We start from the raw sequence: 18,737 nt of genomic DNA on the forward strand, positions 1-18,737 counted from the left end.
GCACCCATTGACACCCACTCTCTGCCTCCTATTTGACAGCCAATCCCCTATCCACGCTAACACCCTACCCCCAACTCCATGTCCCTCGACCTTCTGCAATAACCTCTTGTGCGGCACCTTATCAAACGCCTTCTGAAAATCAAGAAAGACGACATCCACCGGCTCTCCTCTATCCACCGCCCTAGACACATCCTCATAGAACTCCAATAAATTTGTCAGACACGACTTCCCCTTAACGAAACCGTGCTGCGTCTGCTCTATCAAGCAATTCACTTCAAGATGCCTCGCTATTTTCTCCTTGATCACGGATTCTAACGTTTTACCTACAACAGACGTTAAACTAACCGGCCTATAATTCCTTCAGGAAATCCACCACGGCTACATCTACTATTAATAAACTGAGGCAGATCTTTGTGATCCATGGTCTTCCTGCAGTGTTGGTATCAGACAATGGGACTAAAGTACAGTTTAATTATTAGTGTTACATTTAATTATTGGGCTTACATTAACACTGCAATGAAGTTACTGTGAAAATCCCCTAGTCGCCACTGTCCAGCACCTGTTCGGGTACACTGAGGGAGAATTTAGCATGGCCAATGCACCTGACCAGCACGTTTTTCAGATTGTGGGAGGAAACCGGAGGAAGCTCACGCAAACACAGACAGTAACCCGAGCCTGGAATCGAACTGCTAACCACTGTGCCACCGCATTCACAGTTGGTGAATTTCAGACTTTCACCAAGTGTAATGACATTTGTCATGTTAGAACAGCTCCCTACCATCCTGCCTTGAATGAGTTGGCGGAACGAGACATGCAGATGTTCAAGGCTTCCATAAAAAAGCAGGCTCATAGGCTGTCATTGTTACTGCTGTCCTACTGCACGGCATCACTGTGCTCACTGCTGCAGAGTTGCTAATGGATCAGCACCAGTGTATCCTTTTAGACTTAGCAGTTCCATATTTATTGAGGAGGATGGAGGCTAGGCAAGCCTCTTGGATGGAGTATCACGGGACTCAGAAAATGGAACCAGTTATTTAACACAGACGACCGCATTTTGGCAAGGAATTTTTACACAAGAGAGCAGAGCTAGCTCCAGGAGACAAGCCAATTGTCCCCATATCCCATTTGTATGTACCAGCCTCTGAACCAAAGATTCTGAAGCCTGTGCTGGGGTCAATGCCGCTTCTGGCTTTGGTGGCCGAGACAGAGGAAGGGGCTGGCGAGGGCCCAACTCCCGAGGTGGTTAACATGTCCGCTCCATTAGTGGACCCTGTATCATCGGCTACTGAAGAACCTGACAGAGGTACAGCATTCCACAAGGGTCTGGAAGTCTCCGGACTGGCTGACGATCTGAATTGTTTTGCCCTAACGTCCCTCCTGTAATATTGTTGTTTGTATGTGTTAACAGTTTTTGTTTTACCACAGAGAGTCCAAGGGGTTAGGGGGTGGAAGGAGTGTGCTAGCATGGCCCCTTTAATGGGTGATCTTTCACAGGCCACATGGCCAGGCTGGAACCAGTGGAGCGTGAGAGCATGAACCTGGGCCTATTGGGAACCAGGGCGCTCATCCCTGGGGCTATGAGACTACAGTTGGAATCAGGGTGCTGTTAGGGGTTAATCAGTATAGTTGTGCCGTTACGCCCTTTGTCGTAAATAGTCCTTCTCAATCAATAAATCCTTTAGTTTGTTACTTGCCACATTATGTCACCTTGAGTTACTACACAAACAATTTGTGGAACAATTTGTAGGCAAAAGCATTATAACCTGTGCAAGCTGGAGTTTCCTTGTGAGAGAATCGAAATGTCCTTTAAGTCCTGCTGTGCGGCCCACATTCTTTATACTGTAACAAATATCTGCCTTTCATTAGGAGTTAGCAAGACCGTAACACGCTTGACAGTTCCTGTGTTGGTAGTCCCCTAAAGATTTCTGTCATTGATTGAAAGAGCTGACTCAGGTTGTACACCTAGGCATTATTTACTCAATGCAAGATTGTAACTGCTCCCTTGTGAATATTCTCCAACTTTACTGCACCATCTTAATAGCTGTTGCTACGGTAAACATAAGGGAGGCCAAGCATCCATCATCTTTCTAGCACTTTGATGGTCAAGGTTAGAGTGCTACCAACTCAGCTCAGCTGATATCTAAGTATCAACATCTGTGGTTCATCTCGTAGTTTTATTACCTCCTGTCCTTCGCATATTTCTTGAACTTTACTGCACTTCCGAATAATGACAGCGTTTTATTAATTTTGGAGTTCACCTCAGAGATTTGTGGTTGAGCTTCCCCAGTGATATTCTGCCTTTTAAAAAAAGCATTACATTTACCCCCACAGGTTTCTACACTGACGATACGGCTGGACTTTGATGATCTTGTGCATACGCTACGTTTGTTTTGTCAACTTTCATTGGGTTGACTGGATTAAGTTCTTGGCAGTGATGAAAGACATTGGAGTGGATGGAGAGATAAACAACTCATAAGAATTCTGTACATGGGACAAACAACCGTGAGGGTAGCCAACAGGGACTGGGAACCATATGGAATTGGAAGAGGAGCTTGATGAGATTGTTTATGTCACTCCTAAACTCTACAGGTTCAGTGAAGATCAAAACAACAGAAACTCATAGAAACTAGAAGCAGGAGTAGGCCATTCGGCCCTTCGAGCCTGCCTCGCCATTCATTTTGATCATGGCTGATCATCAAATTCAACATCCTGATTCCCCCCCTCCCCATATCATAGAGTCATAGAGGTTTACAGCATGGAAACAGGCCCTTTGCCCAACTTTTTTAACTACTAAGTTGGTCCCATTTGCCTGCATTTGGCCCATATCCCTTTATATCCACCTTACCCATGCAACTAAGTGCTTTTAAAAAGACAAAATTGTACCCGCCTCTACTACTACCTCTGGCAGTGTGTTCCAGACACTCACCACCTTCTGAGGAAAAAAAATTGCCCTCGGACCCTTTTGTATTTCTCCCCTCTCACCTTAAACATATGCCCTTTAGTTTTCGACTCCCCTACCTTTGGGAAAAGCTGTTGACTACCTAGCTGATTTATGCCCCTCATTATTTTATAGACTTCTAGGATCACCCCTATCCATTGATCCCTTTGGCCCCAAGAGCTTTATCTAATTTCTTTTGGAATCAAATGTTTTAGCCTCAACTAAAACTACAAATTCCACACATTCACCACCTGCTGGGTGAAGAAATTTCTCCTCATCTCAGCCCCAAAAGATATACCCCTTATTCTCAAATTCTGACCCTCAGTTTTGGTGGACTACCCCACCATTGGAAACATTCTTTCTGAGTCTACCCTGTCTAACCCTGTTAGAACTTTATAAGTTTCTATGAGATCCCCTCTCACTCTTCTAAACTCCAATGAATACAATCTTAGTCGACTTAGTCTCTCTTCATATGACAGACATGCCACCCCAGGAATCATTCTTTCCACTCAGCATTTTACAGCCTTCAACGCTGACTTCAGATGTTCATCACCATTCCTATTTCCACTTGGAAAGTAGATGCTGAAATATGGGAACCATGCACCAGAGACTGGTGTGGGAAGGTACATGGGATGGGGATCACCTACTAATACATAGCTGTTGAAATGGTACATCCCTGTTTTTTGTATTCATTTACTGGATGTGGGCATCACTAACTAGGCTAACATTTATTGTTCATCGCTAGTTGCCTTTGAGAGTGGCTTGCTAGGCCATTTCATAGGGAACCAGATTGCTGCGGGTGTGGAGTCAAATGTAAGCCAGACCAGGTAAGGATGGCAGATTTCCTTCCCTGAGGGTTCCCTAGTGAACCAGATGGGGTTCTACGACATTTGACAATGGTTTCATGTTCGTCAGTAGACTTTTAATTCCAGATGTTTTTATTGAATTTAAATGCCACATCTGCCATGGTAGGATTCATGGTACTTCACCAAAGCATTACCCAGTTTGGCAACAATATGCGACTTCCTCCCCTTAATCTTAATGCCTTCCACTAAATTCCTAGTCGATGGGAATGTTCTCCAATTTACCAGGTTTAACATATCGCTTTCCTACCTGATGCATCTTGCTATAACCAATACACAGAATCTTTGGACTCATATATTTTCTTCTTATTGTTTGTCTCAATATCTCCTCCTCGCTTCTGCCACTTAATCATCTCCTGGCCTCTGCTCAAACACAGGCCTCCCCTTTTCACTTTTCCTGTCCCCTTTCCCATGGCTGTATTTACTCATAAGCTCCCGAACTGTAACATCTCCCAGTTTGAAATAAAGTGTAATGGCTTAAAATGTCCACCGGACATTTCCTCTCTCTGCCCGACCTGCTGAGTGTTTTAAGCATTTCCTGCCTGTTTTTAATTCTCCCAGAGAGTTGGTGAGCATTATCCTGTTGACTAATGTCAGCAAAAAGCAGATTAGCTAATCAACGCTTTCTGTGTTAGGCCTTTGAGGTACAGTTCTGAAGGATGCGTCATATTGGACTCAAAACATTAACTCTATTAACATTGACAGAGCTCTGATGAAGGTCAGCTAGACGTTGGCTCTAATCTTTCCCCACAGATGCTGTCAGAACTGCTGAGATTTTCCAGCACTTTTTGTTTTTGTTTCAGATTCCAGCATCTGCAGTATTCTGATTTTAACTCTATTTCTCTCTCCACAGATGCTGCCGGACTGCTGAGCTTTTCTAGCACTTTGTTCCTAGTTTGGATCTCCAAGATTTTACTTTTATTTATTGGAGGTACATGTAGTGGCTATGGTCATTTACCCATATAACATCTCAAAATAATTAATTGTCTATAAAACTCTTTTGAATGTTCCAAGGATATGACAGGCCGTTACGCAAGTTTTTTTATGGCTTGGTTCATACTTTGTTTTATAATGTGCTTGTAAAGCACTTTGGGATGTTTCACAAAGTTAAAGTCTTTATATAATATCCATTCAATCCATCGTTAACAGGCACAAAATGAAGAATTTTGCTCATGAATGGAGCTTTCCAGCTAGAATTTCTCTGAAGTTTTTTTCAAGTTTATTTTATTAGTGTCACAGGTAGGCTTATATTAACACTACAATGAAGTTATTGTGAAAATCCCCTAGTCGCCACACTCTGGCGCCTGTTCAGGTACACTGAGGGAGAATTTAGCATGGCCAATGCACCCTAACCCTCACATCTTTTGGATCGTGGGTGGAAACCGGAACACCCAGAGGAAACCCACACAGACACAGGGAGAACATGCAAACTCCACAAAGACAGCGACCCAAGCCGGGGGTGGAACCTGGGCCCTGGTGCTGTGAGGCAGCAGCGCTAACCACTGTGCTGCACCATTCTTTTATACAATTGGTAATAATTAATTTACTCAGTCCCTAATAATTGAATGTTGAACACATCAACCCAGTCCATTATAAATTAAGTCTTTCAGAAGGTTTCCAATTCCTAGTGGAGCAGTGTACCTCATCTACCTGAAGTGTCTTCCCCTTGAGTGCTCTCAGTTAAAGCCACAATCAGAGGTGTCTCTGCAGGCATGGCACTCTCAGTTCTATCTGCTTCCATGTGGATGCCAGTTGTGTCTGTAACAGGATGACTTGGTACTTCAATGCCTAGATAGTTGACAACATTCCGAACAATATAGCTCCTTATACGGTGCTGGCTGCTGGGGCAGCTCTCGCTCTTTCAAATGGTTTACGTGTTTCCAGACAGTTCTTCCTTCTGCGTCCACTTGATAAACACAGTAAGAAGTCTCACAACACCAGGTTAAAGTCCAACCAGTTTATTTGATAGTAAATGCACAAGCTTTCAGAAACGCTGTTCCTTCATCAGGTGTGTGGAAAGTTCTGATCAGAGAAGGGCGTATAAAGAGGGCATATAAGGGCATTGTACGCACCTCTTACTGTGTTTACCCCAGTCCAATGCTGGCATCTCCACATCATAGCCACTTGATAAGACAGGGGTCTGGCCTTTGATACAATGACTCCAGGGACCCAACATGACCAGCTTCCAAAATTCCTCATGTACATGGCTTCATCCACTGAAAATGACTGTGTTGACTCTCGTGAATCATAAGAACATAAGAAATAGGAGCAGGAGTAGGCCATCTAGCCCTTCGAGCCTGCCCCGCCATTCAATAAGATCATGGCTGATCTGTCGCTGCTCAGTTCCACTTTCCCGCTTTCTCCCCATAACCCTTAATCCCCTCTCTTATCAAAAACCCATCAACCCGCGTCTTAAAAATATTTAGCGAGGCAGCCTCCACCACTTCAACGGACAGAGAATTCCAGAGATTCACCACCCTTTGAGTGAAGAAGTTCCTCCTCAACTCCGTTCTAAACCGCCCCCCTTTTATCTTGAGGCTGTGCCCCCAATCCTACTGTCTTTTTTGAGTGGGAAGAGTCTCTCCACCTCTATCCTATCCATCCCATTCATCATCTTATACGTCTCAATGAGATCTCCCCTCATTCTTCTGAACTCTAACGAGTACAAGCCCAGTTTATTCATCCTCTCCTCATAGCTCAACCCCCTCAACTCCGGTATCAGCCTAGTAAACCTCCTCTGCACTCCCTCCAAGGCCAAAATATCTTTGCGCAGGTGCGGCGCCCAAAACTGCACACAGTACTCCAGCTGCGGCCTCACCAATGCCCTATACAGCTGCAGCAAGACCTCCCTACTTTTATATTCAATCCCCCTCGCTATGAAGGCCAGCATCCCATTTGCCTTCCTGACCACCTGCAAGCTGGGTTTTTGCGACTCATGCATAAGGACCCCGAGGTCCCTCTGCACCGTCGCCTGCTGCAGTTTTTCGCCCCGTAAGTAATAGTCCTTCCTACCATTCTTCCTACCAAAGTGGACCACCTCACACTTGCCAACATTAAATTCCATTTGCCATTTCCTGGCCCATTCGCCCAGCCTATCTAGATCCTTCTGCAGACTCTCCACACCCTCCGCACAATTTGCCGTTCCCTCAATCTTGGTGTCATCAGCAAATTTCGACACCATACACTCGGTTCCCTCCTCCAGATCATCCCGGTTTGCCTTCTGATTGCTTTAGCTGGCCTCTACTCTCCCCTGCAAATTTGGAAACACGAGCCTCGGTCTCATTCTGAGACCATGGCTCATCAACAACGCTGTTGCATGTGGAGTGGTCTATGGCTCGGATGGAAGAGAGATTCTGGTCTCCAGAGTCACTCCTGAATACTTTCTTAGGCCAAACTTAAACATCTGGGAGGACGCGCAGCTAGTCCATTGCATGCTGGGTGTTAAGGTGCAGTCCTAATGTGCTTTGTACCATTGAGGGTGGTGAAGTTCTGAAGCTCAGCTGTTCATTATGTCAGAGATTTCACCTCAAACACCTCCATCCACTTTAAATGTGCACCAACAAGTAGCGAAAGCATTCTGCCCATAAATAGACCAGTCAATATGGTCTTATACGCATGGCTGGCCAGGCCTAGCCCAAGGGTATAGTGAGGCTGCACTAGGCAATCTTAGTTGCAATTGACATTGATCACAGTGCTTGGCTAGGTTCTCAATATCAGCATCAATGTCAGGCCATCAGACACAACTCCTGGTGAGAATTTTCATCTTTGAAATACCTGATGAGCACTGTGTAATTCAACTAGGAGCAACTCTCCTCCTGGTACAGGGATGGCTATTCTTGGTCTCCAAAGAATGACACCATCTTGGCAACTCAACCTATCTTTTCCTATAAAACATGAATCCATGCAGCGCAGGAAGAGGCCATGCGGCCCATCGAGTTTACACAAATGGTTTCCAGGATCTGGCTCATTAGCCCAACCTATTAGTATCTTGTGCCTCACTTCGGCAGCGGTGGACTCCGATTGGTCCAGTACTTGATCTGTTTTGCTGAGACTGGCAATGTATCCAAAAAATGCAATGCCACGACAATTTCCTGTGGTACTGAGGGAGGTGCAACACTGTCTTGTAAAGGTAGGCAAGGTGAGTGCATCTGTATTTGGTATGCGTTCCAGACCGGCGATTGAAGATATATTCGTAGGCGTAGAGAATTAAAGCACAACCCAGATGCGATTGGCAGAACAGTCATGTCTTCTTAAAAAAGATTCCAGAGAGGCTTCAGATCAGAAACTATGGTAAAGTGCCAATCCGACAAATACTGGTGGAATTTCTTGACACAAAAAATTATTGCTAATCCTTCTGTCTCAGCTTGTGAGTAGCCTTCTTCAGTTTCTGAGTGTGTTCTCGGGACATATCCAATTGGGCTTTCAGATCCATCATCTGTCTCATGGGACAACAGCATATGGAGAGGTATCTCAGGTTAACACCAATTTCTTAGGTGGGTCGAAATGTACTAACAAATGTGAACAATGCAGCAATGTTTTACTCTGTTAAAAGCTTCGTTCTTCTCAAGCCAAAGCTGCTGTCCCTTTATCAGCGTAAGCAAGGGGACCAATAACGTTGACAAATTTGGTAAAAAATGCCCATAGTAATTCCCCATTCCCAAAAATGACTTGAGCCAGAGATGCTTTTGGGGGTTGGTGCCTCTTTTAGATACTGACCTTGTTTTCCATGGGATGTAATCCTTGTGTACAGTACCTATACAGTACCCCATGTTGGCTACATCAACGGCAATGAAAAGTATATTTCTCCTTCATTTGCACTCCAGCCTCTTGCTATCTATTTAGCACCTCCTCAGTTTGCTAGGTGCTCGACTTCTGTCGATCCGGTTATAAGATCATCAAGGTCGTCTGGAAAATAGCATATGCTGGTGGCATACCAAAGGGCAGGTGCTTACGCTGGAACAAACCTGTGTGTGTTCATCATGACATAACCTCGGGAAGCGTTGTCTAATTCAAGTTGCAGGTGTGCATGACTCATATCCAGCTTTGAATAAGATTGACTTCCAGCCAGTTTTGCAAATAGATCTTCAGTCTTTGGGCTTGGCAGCCTGATTAACTGTTAACTTGTAGTCTCCACAAATGCAAATGATCTTGCACAGCTTCAAGAGGGGGACTATTAGAGCTGTCCCTGCCACAAAACAAACTGGCTGGATAATGCCCAGATCTTTCAATCTCTTTAATTCAAGAGAAAGGCAATCCTCCTGAATGTTTGTGGGACCCAGGCATACAATTTGATTCACAGTTTTACAGCCCCAAAGGCACTGGACTCCAAGTCTTTCAGACAGTGTAAATTCCTCCGCACCCTCATCAGCTCAGATCCTATTGCCAATGATTTTAAATGAAGGGTCTCTATTGATCCTTCTGTGACTGGAAAGGTTTATTACCCCTTTAATGCTTTGGAACAGCCTTATTAAATCTGCTCCTAAACTTCTCATCTCTAAGAAAAACACCTCTTCTCTTTACATATAACTGGTCTTCCAACTGTCCAACGAGGGGCATACACGCGATGGGTCGTACTGGGGCTGCTCTTGGTTGTTCGAGATTGGCCTAGTGCCTCATGTCATTAGTGTGTGCCTAAACTGGACCAGATACTGGGCAAGACGACAGCTCAGTGACTATCGCTGTTTGCTGTGCAGACACATGGATTTGGGCCGGTGTCTGTGGGAGTTTGCGCATTCTCCCCGTGCTTGTGTGGGTTTTCTCCGGGTGCTCCGGTTTCCTCCCACACCCCAAAGATGTGCTATTAGGCTGATTAGCAGTAATAAATTGTCCCTAAATCAGTTTCCCTCAATCTGGATGGCCATAAAACATTAGACAAGGGTCGTGGGCGGAGGTGGGGGGGGGGGGGGGGGGTCTGGTGGTGTTGAGATGGTGGCGCGGGCTTGTTGGGCCGAAGGGCCTGTTTCCCGGGCTGTTTTTGTTCTTTATCTCCAGTATCATTTTGGCAAATTTTTTCTGTGCTCTCTCTAAGGCCTTGACATCCTTCCTTAAGTGCAGCGCTCAGAAATAGTCACGTATTCCATTTAGGTCTAACCAGTGATTTATAAAAGGTTTAGCACAACTTCCTTGCTGTCGTGCTGCCTCCATCAAGTTCCTTTTAGCCTTTTAACAGCCTTCTCAACCTGTCATACCATCTTTAAAGACTTGTTTACATACAAATTATTTCACTTGTATAACTTCTCTTTGTTCTTGGATCAAAATGAACCTCTTCACACCTTTTGTTCAACTTCATCTGCCATGTATCCGTTCTGGAGTCTGTTACTATCCCCCTCGTTCTTTACTGCATTTCCAAGTTTTGTATCATCTGAGACTTTGAAATTATGTTCTCCATATCCGAGTCCAGTTCATTAACGTTAAAAAGAGCAGTGGTCCTAATACCAACCTTTGACAGCATCACCGCACTTCCACTCCAGTATGAAGAACACTGCTTTTTTAAAATTCATTTGTGGGACACTGGCATCATTGGCTGGCCAGCATTTATTGCCAATCCCTACGTGCTCCTGGAGAGCAGTTGAGAGTCAACCACATTGCCATGGCTCTGGAGTCACAAGTAGGTCAGACCAGGTAAGGATGGCAGATTTCCTTCCCGAAAGGACCAGTTGGGTTTTTCTGACAATCGACAACGGTTTCATGTTAGAACATAAGAAATAGGAGCAGGAGTAGGCCATCTGGCCCTTCGAGCCTACCCCGCCATTCAATAAGATCATGGCTGATCTGTCGTGGCTCAGTTCCACATTCCCGCCCTCTCCCCATAACCCTTAATCCCCTCTCTTATCAAAAACCCATCAACCCGCTTCTTGAAAATATTTAGCGAGGCAGCCTCCACCACTTCAACGGGTAGAGAATTCCAGAGATTCACCACCCTTTGAGTGAAGAAGTTCCTCCTCAACTCCGTTCTAAAACGCCCCCCCTTTATCTTGAGGCTGTGCCCCCTAGTCCTACTGTCTTTTTTCAGTGGGAAGAGTCTCTCCACCTCTATCCTATCCATCCCGTTCATCATCTTATACGTCTCAATGAGATCTCCCCTCATTCTTCTAAACTCCAACGAGTACAAGCCTAGTTTATTCAGCCTCTCCTCATAGTTCAACCCCCTCAACTCCGGTATCAGCCTAGTAAACCTCCTCTGCACTCCCTCCAAGGCCAAAATATCTTTGCGCAGGTGCGGCGCCCAAAACTGCACACAGTACTCCAGCTGCGGCCTCACCAATGCCCTATACAGCTGCAGCAAGACCTCCCTACTTTTATATATTTTATATATGTTCATCAGAAGATTCTTAATTCCAGATATCTTTTATTGAATTCAAATTCCACCATCTGCCGTAGTTGGTCCGGGTCCCCAGAGCATTAGCTCAGTTTCTGAATTAATTGTCCAGTAATACCACTCAGCCATCACCTCCCCTTTCCCGCTTGGCAAAGTTCATAATGTCCATGTACACATCAACTGGATTACCATCGACTTTCTCCATCATATTGTGAAACTACTGTCAATTGTTGGGAAAGCCATCTGGTTCAGGAAGGAAATCTGCCATCCTTACCTGGTCTGGCCTACATGTGACTCCAGACCCACAGCAATGTGGTTGACTCTTAACAGCCCCCTGAAGTGGCCTAGCAAGCTACTCAGCTGAAGGGCAATTAGTGACGAGCATGCCCACATTCCGTATTTCCAAGTCAGGATGGTGAATGGCTTGGAGGAGAACCTCCAGGGGTGGTGGTGTTGTTCCCAAGTATCTGCTGCCCTTGTCGTTCTAAATGTTAACAGTTGTGGGTTTGGAAGGTGCTGTCTCGGGTGCCTTCGTGAGTTTCTGCAGTGCATCTTGGACAAATCCGTGCCTGCTTTTATTTATTGACCCACAAGGAATCTTTAGTGTCCTAGAGCGGGATCCTGTGGATGTCCCAATGAATACACATACGCCTAAAAGCACACTGCATTCAAACCTCCAAGAGGTTTTTTTTGACTATTAGGCTGGCTACACTGCAATGATGTGCTTCAATGGAAACTAATGGGACAGCAATAACTTCACTTACACGCCCTGCATCAGTATTTACACCGACTTCTCTATTCAATTTCACTCTTTCTAACTGCTGTGAGGAGACATTTTGGAGAGTTTCTTTGATTTGATTTATTGTCACATGTACTAACATACAGTGAAAAGTATTGCTTCTTGCGTGCTGTACAAAGCATACTGTTCATAGAGAAGGAAAGGAGAGAGTGCAGAATGTAGTGTTACAGCCATAGCTAGGGTGTAGAGAAAGATTAACTCAATGCAAGGTAAGTCCATTCAAAAGTCTGACAGCAGCAGGGAATGAGCTGTTCTTGAGTCGGTCGGTACGTGACCTCAGACTTCTGTATCTTTTTCCCGACTGAAGGTGGAAGAGAGAATGTCTGGGGTGTGTGGGGTCCTTGATTACGCTGGCTGCTTTGCCGAGGCAGCAGTAAGTGTAACCAGAGTCAATGGATGGGAGGCTGATTTGTGTGATGGATCGGACTACATTCACAACCTTTTGTAGTTCCTTGTGGTCTAGGGCAGAGCAGGAGCCCATACCAAGCTGTGATACAACCAGAAAGAATGCTTTCTATGATGCATCTGTAAAAGTTTGTGAGAGTCGTAGCCGACATGCCAAATTTCCTTAGTTTTCTGAGAAAGTAGAGGTGTTGATGGGCTTTCTTAACTATAGTGTCGGCATGGGAAGACCTGGACAGGTTGTTGATGATCTGGACACCTAAAAACTTGAAGCTGTCGACCCTTTCTTCTTCGTCCCTGTTAATGTAGACAGCAGCATGATGTGGAGATGCTGGTGTTGGACTGGAATAAACACAGTAAGAAGTCTCACAACACCAGGTTAAACTCCACAGGTTTATTTGGTAGCACAAACTGGGCATATAAAGACACAAACTCAATTTACAAAATAATGGTTGGAGTGTGATTTCTTTACAGGTAATCAAGTCTTAAAGGTACAGACAATGTGAGTGGAGAGAGGGTTAAGCACAGGTTAAAGGGATGTGGCACTCTCTTTAAAACTCTTTAACTACTCTCTGGTTAAAGAGAGAGAGCATTAAGCACAGATTAAAGAAATCTCTTGTGGGATAGCTTGATCTTGGGTTTGGACATAGCTTAGCATAACATTGAGGGCTGAAGGGCCTGTACTGTTCTATGTTCTATTCTTTTTACCTTGGCTCAGCCCCAGATCTGAATCACTACTGTTTATTATGGAGTTTGAGTAACCCATCAGCCTCCACAGGTGCTCCTCCTGTTTGGTGAGTTCCTTTATGGATACTAGCAGCCCCCCCACCCCCTTCCAATCAAGAAGCGCTCCCAAAATTCAGGGCCTATTTTGCCTGAAGAAAGAAAATGTGTTTTAAAAATCTTACCATCCTGTTCTGATGCACATTTAGCAACTTCTGGAGGCTGGAAGCTTGTACCCTAGGGTACTTTTTCCCCATTCTAAGACTTATGATAAAGTCAGAAGCATCTCCAAGAAACTGCATTTTATGACACCTCAAAGTTGGCTAAGAAACTGTACTGTGTCTTATCAAAAATGCATGTAATACTACAGGAACTGGGTGGACAGAACAACCATTTCAGCCCTTCCTTCGATTTTACAGCCAGAAACTAGGATTTTAAGTTTTAGTGATTACTTTGATGTATTAGGATTCTTACATACCCTGGACACAGTAAGAAGTCTCACAATACCAGGTTAAAGTCCGACAGGTTTATTTGGTAGCACAAGCCACAAGCTTTCAGAGTGCTGCTCCTTCATCAGTTGAGTGGCAGTTCTGTTCACAAACAGGGCATACAAAGACACAAACTCAATTTACAAAATAATGGTTGGAATGCGAGTCTTTACAGGTAACCAAGTCTTAAAGGTACAGACAATGTGGGTGGAGAGAGCATTAAGCACAGGTTAAAGAGATGTGTATTGTCTCCAGACAGGACAGTGAGATTTTGCGAGCCCAGGCAAGTCATGGGGGTTACGGATAGTGTGACATGAACCCAAGGTCCCGGTTGAGGCTGTCCTCATGTGTGCAGAACTTGGCTATCAGTCTCTGCTCAGCGATTCTGTGTCGTCGTGTGTCGTGAAGGCCGCCTTGGAGAACGCTTACCCGAAGATCAAAGGCTGAATGCCCGTGACTGCTGAAGTGTTCCCCAACAGGAAGAGAACGCTCTTGGCTGGTGATTGTCGAGCAGTGTTCATTCATCCGTTGTTGTAGCATCTACACGGTCTCCCCAATGAACCATGTCTCAGGACATCCTTTTCTGCAGCCTGTCAGGTAGACATTTTTGCCAAGTTGCAAAGGTATGTACCTTGTACCTGGTGGATGGTGTTCTCACATAAGATGATGGCATCCGTGTCGATGATCTGGTACATCTTGCAGAGGTTGCTGTGGCAGGGTTGTGTGGTGTTGTGGCCACTGTTCTCCTGAAGGCTGGATAGTTTGCTGTGAACAATGGCCTGTTTGAGGTTGTGTGGTTGTTTGAAGGCAAGAAGTGGGGGTGTGGGAATGGCCTTGGCGAGATGTTTGTCTTCATCAATGATGTATTGAAGGCTCTGGAGAAGATGTGGTAGCTTCTTGTACAGGTCTCACCTCCCCTAGAATCGGTCCCAATGTCCCAGGAATCTGAAACCCTCCCCAATACCGTCTCTTCAGCCACGTATTTATCCAAAATATCCTGTCATGTCTACTCTGACTAGCATGTGGCACTGGTAGTAATCCTGAGATCACTACATTTGAGGTCCAATTTCTTAACTTTCTTCCTAGCTCCCTGTATTCTGCTTTTAGGATCTCATCCCTTTTTTTAACCTATGTTGTTTGTTAAATTAGTATTTTCCCTGCTTAAGGTGCAGGCCAGATTAACATTCATCTCATTTTGGCTCCCTCAATTCAGTGAACTGCAGTCTACACCAAACCAAAACGTCATGTGCCTTTTGTGAGAAACACCCAGCTCAACAAATAAAGGAAACTTTTAACCTCTACAACCCATCTCCATGGCAACATGTGATACAAGATATGTTGGTCCCACATCCTAATGATTGGTTGATCAAATCAAACAGCATGCTCCTTCAATTATTCATAACAAAGCGTACACACATTATTCAACCAACCTGCACTTGCAAATCCCAAAAATATAGTCTATTGTTAAAGCACTTTTATTGGAGGGTTAGCCTTGTAGTGGAGTAAACCTTGCACCTGCAAGATTTGTCGCAACTCTTGTCAGTGTAGACTTGATGGGCTGAATGGCCTCCTTCTGTACAGCAGGGATTCTATGAACATTTTCAGGTGGGGCAGGGAAAGATAAAATGAAGAAGAATGTTCATTAATTTGAAAATGAATACAGCCACGAAAAGGAAAATCTTTGCTCATGGTGATGCTCAGATCTTCCATGTGTTAAGAAATTAGGAATTTAATACCATTTTGGTGAGTGTATTATTGACTACCAGAGAGGGGGAGAATAATGCTTATTCATGCAGCTTTGGTTGCCCTTTCTGTTCACCCTGGTGTGAGCAGTTTTGGTGCCCATATCTGAAGAAGGATGCCTTTGCTACAGAGGGAGTATAGTGAAAGTTCACAAGGCTGATTCCTGGGGGAATGATAGGGGAAGTCCAGAACTAAGTCATAGTTTGAGGATAAGGGATACATCTTCTAGAACTACTCGTTAGAGTTTAGAAGAATGAGGGGAGATCTCATTGAGACGTATAAGATGATGAATGGGATGGATAGGATAGAGGTGGAGAGACTCTTCCCGCTCAAAAAAGACAGTAGGACTAGGGGGCACAGCCTCAAGATAAAGGGGAGGCGGTTTAGAACGGAGTTGAGGAGGAACTTCTTCACTCAAAGGGTGGTGAATCTCTGGAATTCTCTGCCCGTTGAAGTGGTGGAGGCTGCCTCGCTAAATATTTTTAAGAAGCGGGTTGATGGGTTCTTGATAAGAGAGGGGATTAAGGGTTATGGGGAGAGGGCGGGAAAGTGGAACTGAGCCACAACAGATCAGCCATGATCTTATTGAATGGCGGGGCAGGCTCGAAGGGCTAGATGGCCTACTCCTGCTCCTATTTCTTATGTTCTTATGAGGAGAAATTGCTTCGTTGAAAGAATGGCGAATCAGTGAAATTGACTACCACAGAATGTAGTTGAGGATAAAACATTGTATGATTTCAGGAAGAAATTAGATATCGCTTTTGAGGCTAAAGGGATCAAGGGATATTGGAGGAAGGCAGGATCAGAATATTGAATTTGATGATCAGCCATGAGAGCTTCAAGTTTCTAAATGTCCAGATCACCAACAACCTGTCCTGGTCACTCCACGCTGACGCTATAATTAAGAAAGCCCACCAACACCTCTACTTTCTCAGGAGGCTAAGAAATTTGACATGTCTGCTACAACTCTCAGCAATTTTTACAGATGCACCACAGAAAGCATCCTTTCCAGATGTATCACAGCTTGGTATGGCTCCTGCTCTGACCAAGACCACAAGAAACTAGAGAGTTGTGAACAAAGCGCAGTCCATCAGACAAACCAGCCTCCCATCCATTGACTCCGTCTACACTTCTTGCTGCCTCGGAAAACATAATTAACATAATTAAGGACCCCATGCATCCCGGACATACTCTCTTCTACCGGAAAAAAGATAAAAGGTCTGGAGGTCACGTACCAAGTGACTCAAGAACAGCTTCTTCCCTGTGACCATCAGATTTTTCATAGAAGCCCTGTAGTGCATAACTGAAAGAAGCCATTTGACCCATCAAGTCTGCACCAACCTCAATCCCACCTAGGCCCTACTTCCATAACCCCACGCATTTACCCTGCTAATCCCTCTGGCCATGCTAAATTGACCCGAGTGTCAATCAACCTAAGTAAGAAGTTTCACACACCAGTTAAAGTCCAACAGATTTATTTGGTAGCACAAGCTTTTGGAGCGTTGCTCCTTCATCAGGTATTGTGAGACTTCTTATTGTGCTTAGCCCAGTCCAATGCCAGCATCTCCACATCATGGCAATCAACTGAACCCACACATCTTTTCTGAATAGACTTACCATATATTAGGTTGGTCTTTCACTATACCCTTGTTATAATAGTGTAATACTACCTTTTCCCATGTGTACTATACATACAGTATAGCACACAAGAAACAATACTATTCACCATATCTAGATACACGTGACAATAATAAATCAAAATAGATTATAATGAATGGCAGAGCAAGCTCAAAGTGCCAAATGACCAACTGCTGCTTCTATCTTCTCTGAATGTGCTGCTTTCTATCTGAAACATCACCTTCCTCTTTGAAAGCTCATTGGACGCAGTTACCTGTAATTTTTTAATTCCAAACCCTCTTCCAAATGAGAGGTGCCAACATTGCTCACTGTGCGCGGACACAGTGATTATAATACCATTACCGCCTGACCCATTCATCCAGCCAGCCAGCTCCTTCCTAATATTGAATTTCCCGCCACCGTCAGAGCGCATGCTCAGTTTCCAGGGTGAAGCTACGTCACGGGCAGGGAGCGGGGCTGGTTAGATCTCGCGAGAGGTGGCGGGCAGAGTCACGTGTCCTCTACCTCGGGCGAGTTGTTGACCAAGGGGAAGGTCGCCATATTTGTTTCGGTCCGATCGCCATTTATTTAGGGAGGCGGAACAGCTTACGCGGACGGGTCGGGTGCCCCGTTGAAGGATATTTTTCTCAAACAAAAATAAAAAAATCTTCGTAAAGTTCAGCGAGCCCGGTTTGATTTGGTTCCAGCGGTGTTTTGCGTCCCCTCTTACCCCCGCCGCAGGCCGAGAGCCTGAAGTCGATCGCCAGAACTACAAGCACCGGCATGCTTTGTGGGCAGCGGCGCATGCGCGATATTCGCACCCCGAACTGCGCATGCGCAACCCCAGTGGGCCATCAATGAGAAGGAAAAGGTGAGATAATGTAACCAAATCACTGTTTATTTCAGTGGTCAGTGTGATATGTCCGAGTGTTCTGCAGTTGCTCAGATTAGTATGTGCTTGTGTTTATGTGTGAGTTGAGGTGGGGTTAGGGAAAAGGAGGGGGGGGTGTTGGTGTTGGAAGGAAAGACCCTAAAGTGACCAGTGCAAGCTAACTTGCATTAATAAACCCCCCAGTACAATCTCAGGATGTCCCAGTGAGCTTCATAGAATGTCTACAGTGCAGAAGGAGGCCACTGGTCATGTTAACTTATCTCTGCGTTTTCAGGGGGATTAGCAAGGTAAATACATGGGGTAATGGGGATAGGGCCTGGGTGGGTACCCCATGTATTTACCCTGCTAATCCCCATTGACACTAAGGGATAGTCAACCTAATCTGCACATTTTTGGACTGTGGGAGGAAACAGGAGCACTTGGAGGAAACCCATGCAGACACGGGGAGAATGTGCGAACTCTGCAGACAGTCACCCAAGGCTGGAATTGAAACCGGGTCCCTGGTGCTTTGAGGCAGCAGTGCTAATCACTGTGCCACCAGACTGCCTTTGAAGCAATTTGGAAATGTAATCGCTGTTGCAGGAAATGTGAAGGCACCTCTTGCACTGCCAGCAGTCTTCTGCTAATAATCAGATAATCTGCTTTAATAGTATCAGCTGAGCGATAAACGTTGGCCATTACATTCGTGCATATTCCTTCCCACCGCACATTTTTCTCTGAATAGTACAAAGGGAATTTTGTTCCTCCCCGTCTGAGATGACATGCATGTTTCTGTGTGTCAGCTGTAGTTGTACTCTCAGCTCTGGCTGGGAAAGGCTCAAAGTTCAACTCCCTCTCTGCGATCTGAGCACAAAAATCTAGGTTGACATTCCTCACTTAGTGCTGAGAGAGGGCTGCAGAACACACGTCTTTCAGATGAGACTTTAAACCTCGTCAGTCATCAGATAGCTGTAA

General features: G+C 45.0%; 1 protein-coding gene across 2 annotated transcripts in view; it reads left to right on the top strand.

Annotated features, from left to right (window-relative positions):
• Positions 1-17,433: 17,433 nt before the first annotated feature.
• The window catches only part of sec22c (SEC22 homolog C, vesicle trafficking protein), a 35,768-nt gene continuing 34,464 nt past the window's right edge, over positions 17,434-18,737 (top strand). For both annotated transcript variants that reach the window (XM_080213539.1, XM_080213548.1), the window contains exon 1: positions 17,434-17,762. The gene's annotated coding sequence lies outside the window, so the exon portion shown is untranslated. The remainder of the gene's footprint in view (positions 17,763-18,737) is intronic.

The sequence above is a fragment of the Carcharhinus amblyrhynchos genome, chromosome 2 (genome assembly GCF_965287045.1).
Source record: "Carcharhinus amblyrhynchos chromosome 2, sCarAmb.v2.hapA, whole genome shotgun sequence".
NCBI classification, from domain to species: domain Eukaryota; kingdom Metazoa; phylum Chordata; class Chondrichthyes; order Carcharhiniformes; family Carcharhinidae; genus Carcharhinus; species Carcharhinus amblyrhynchos.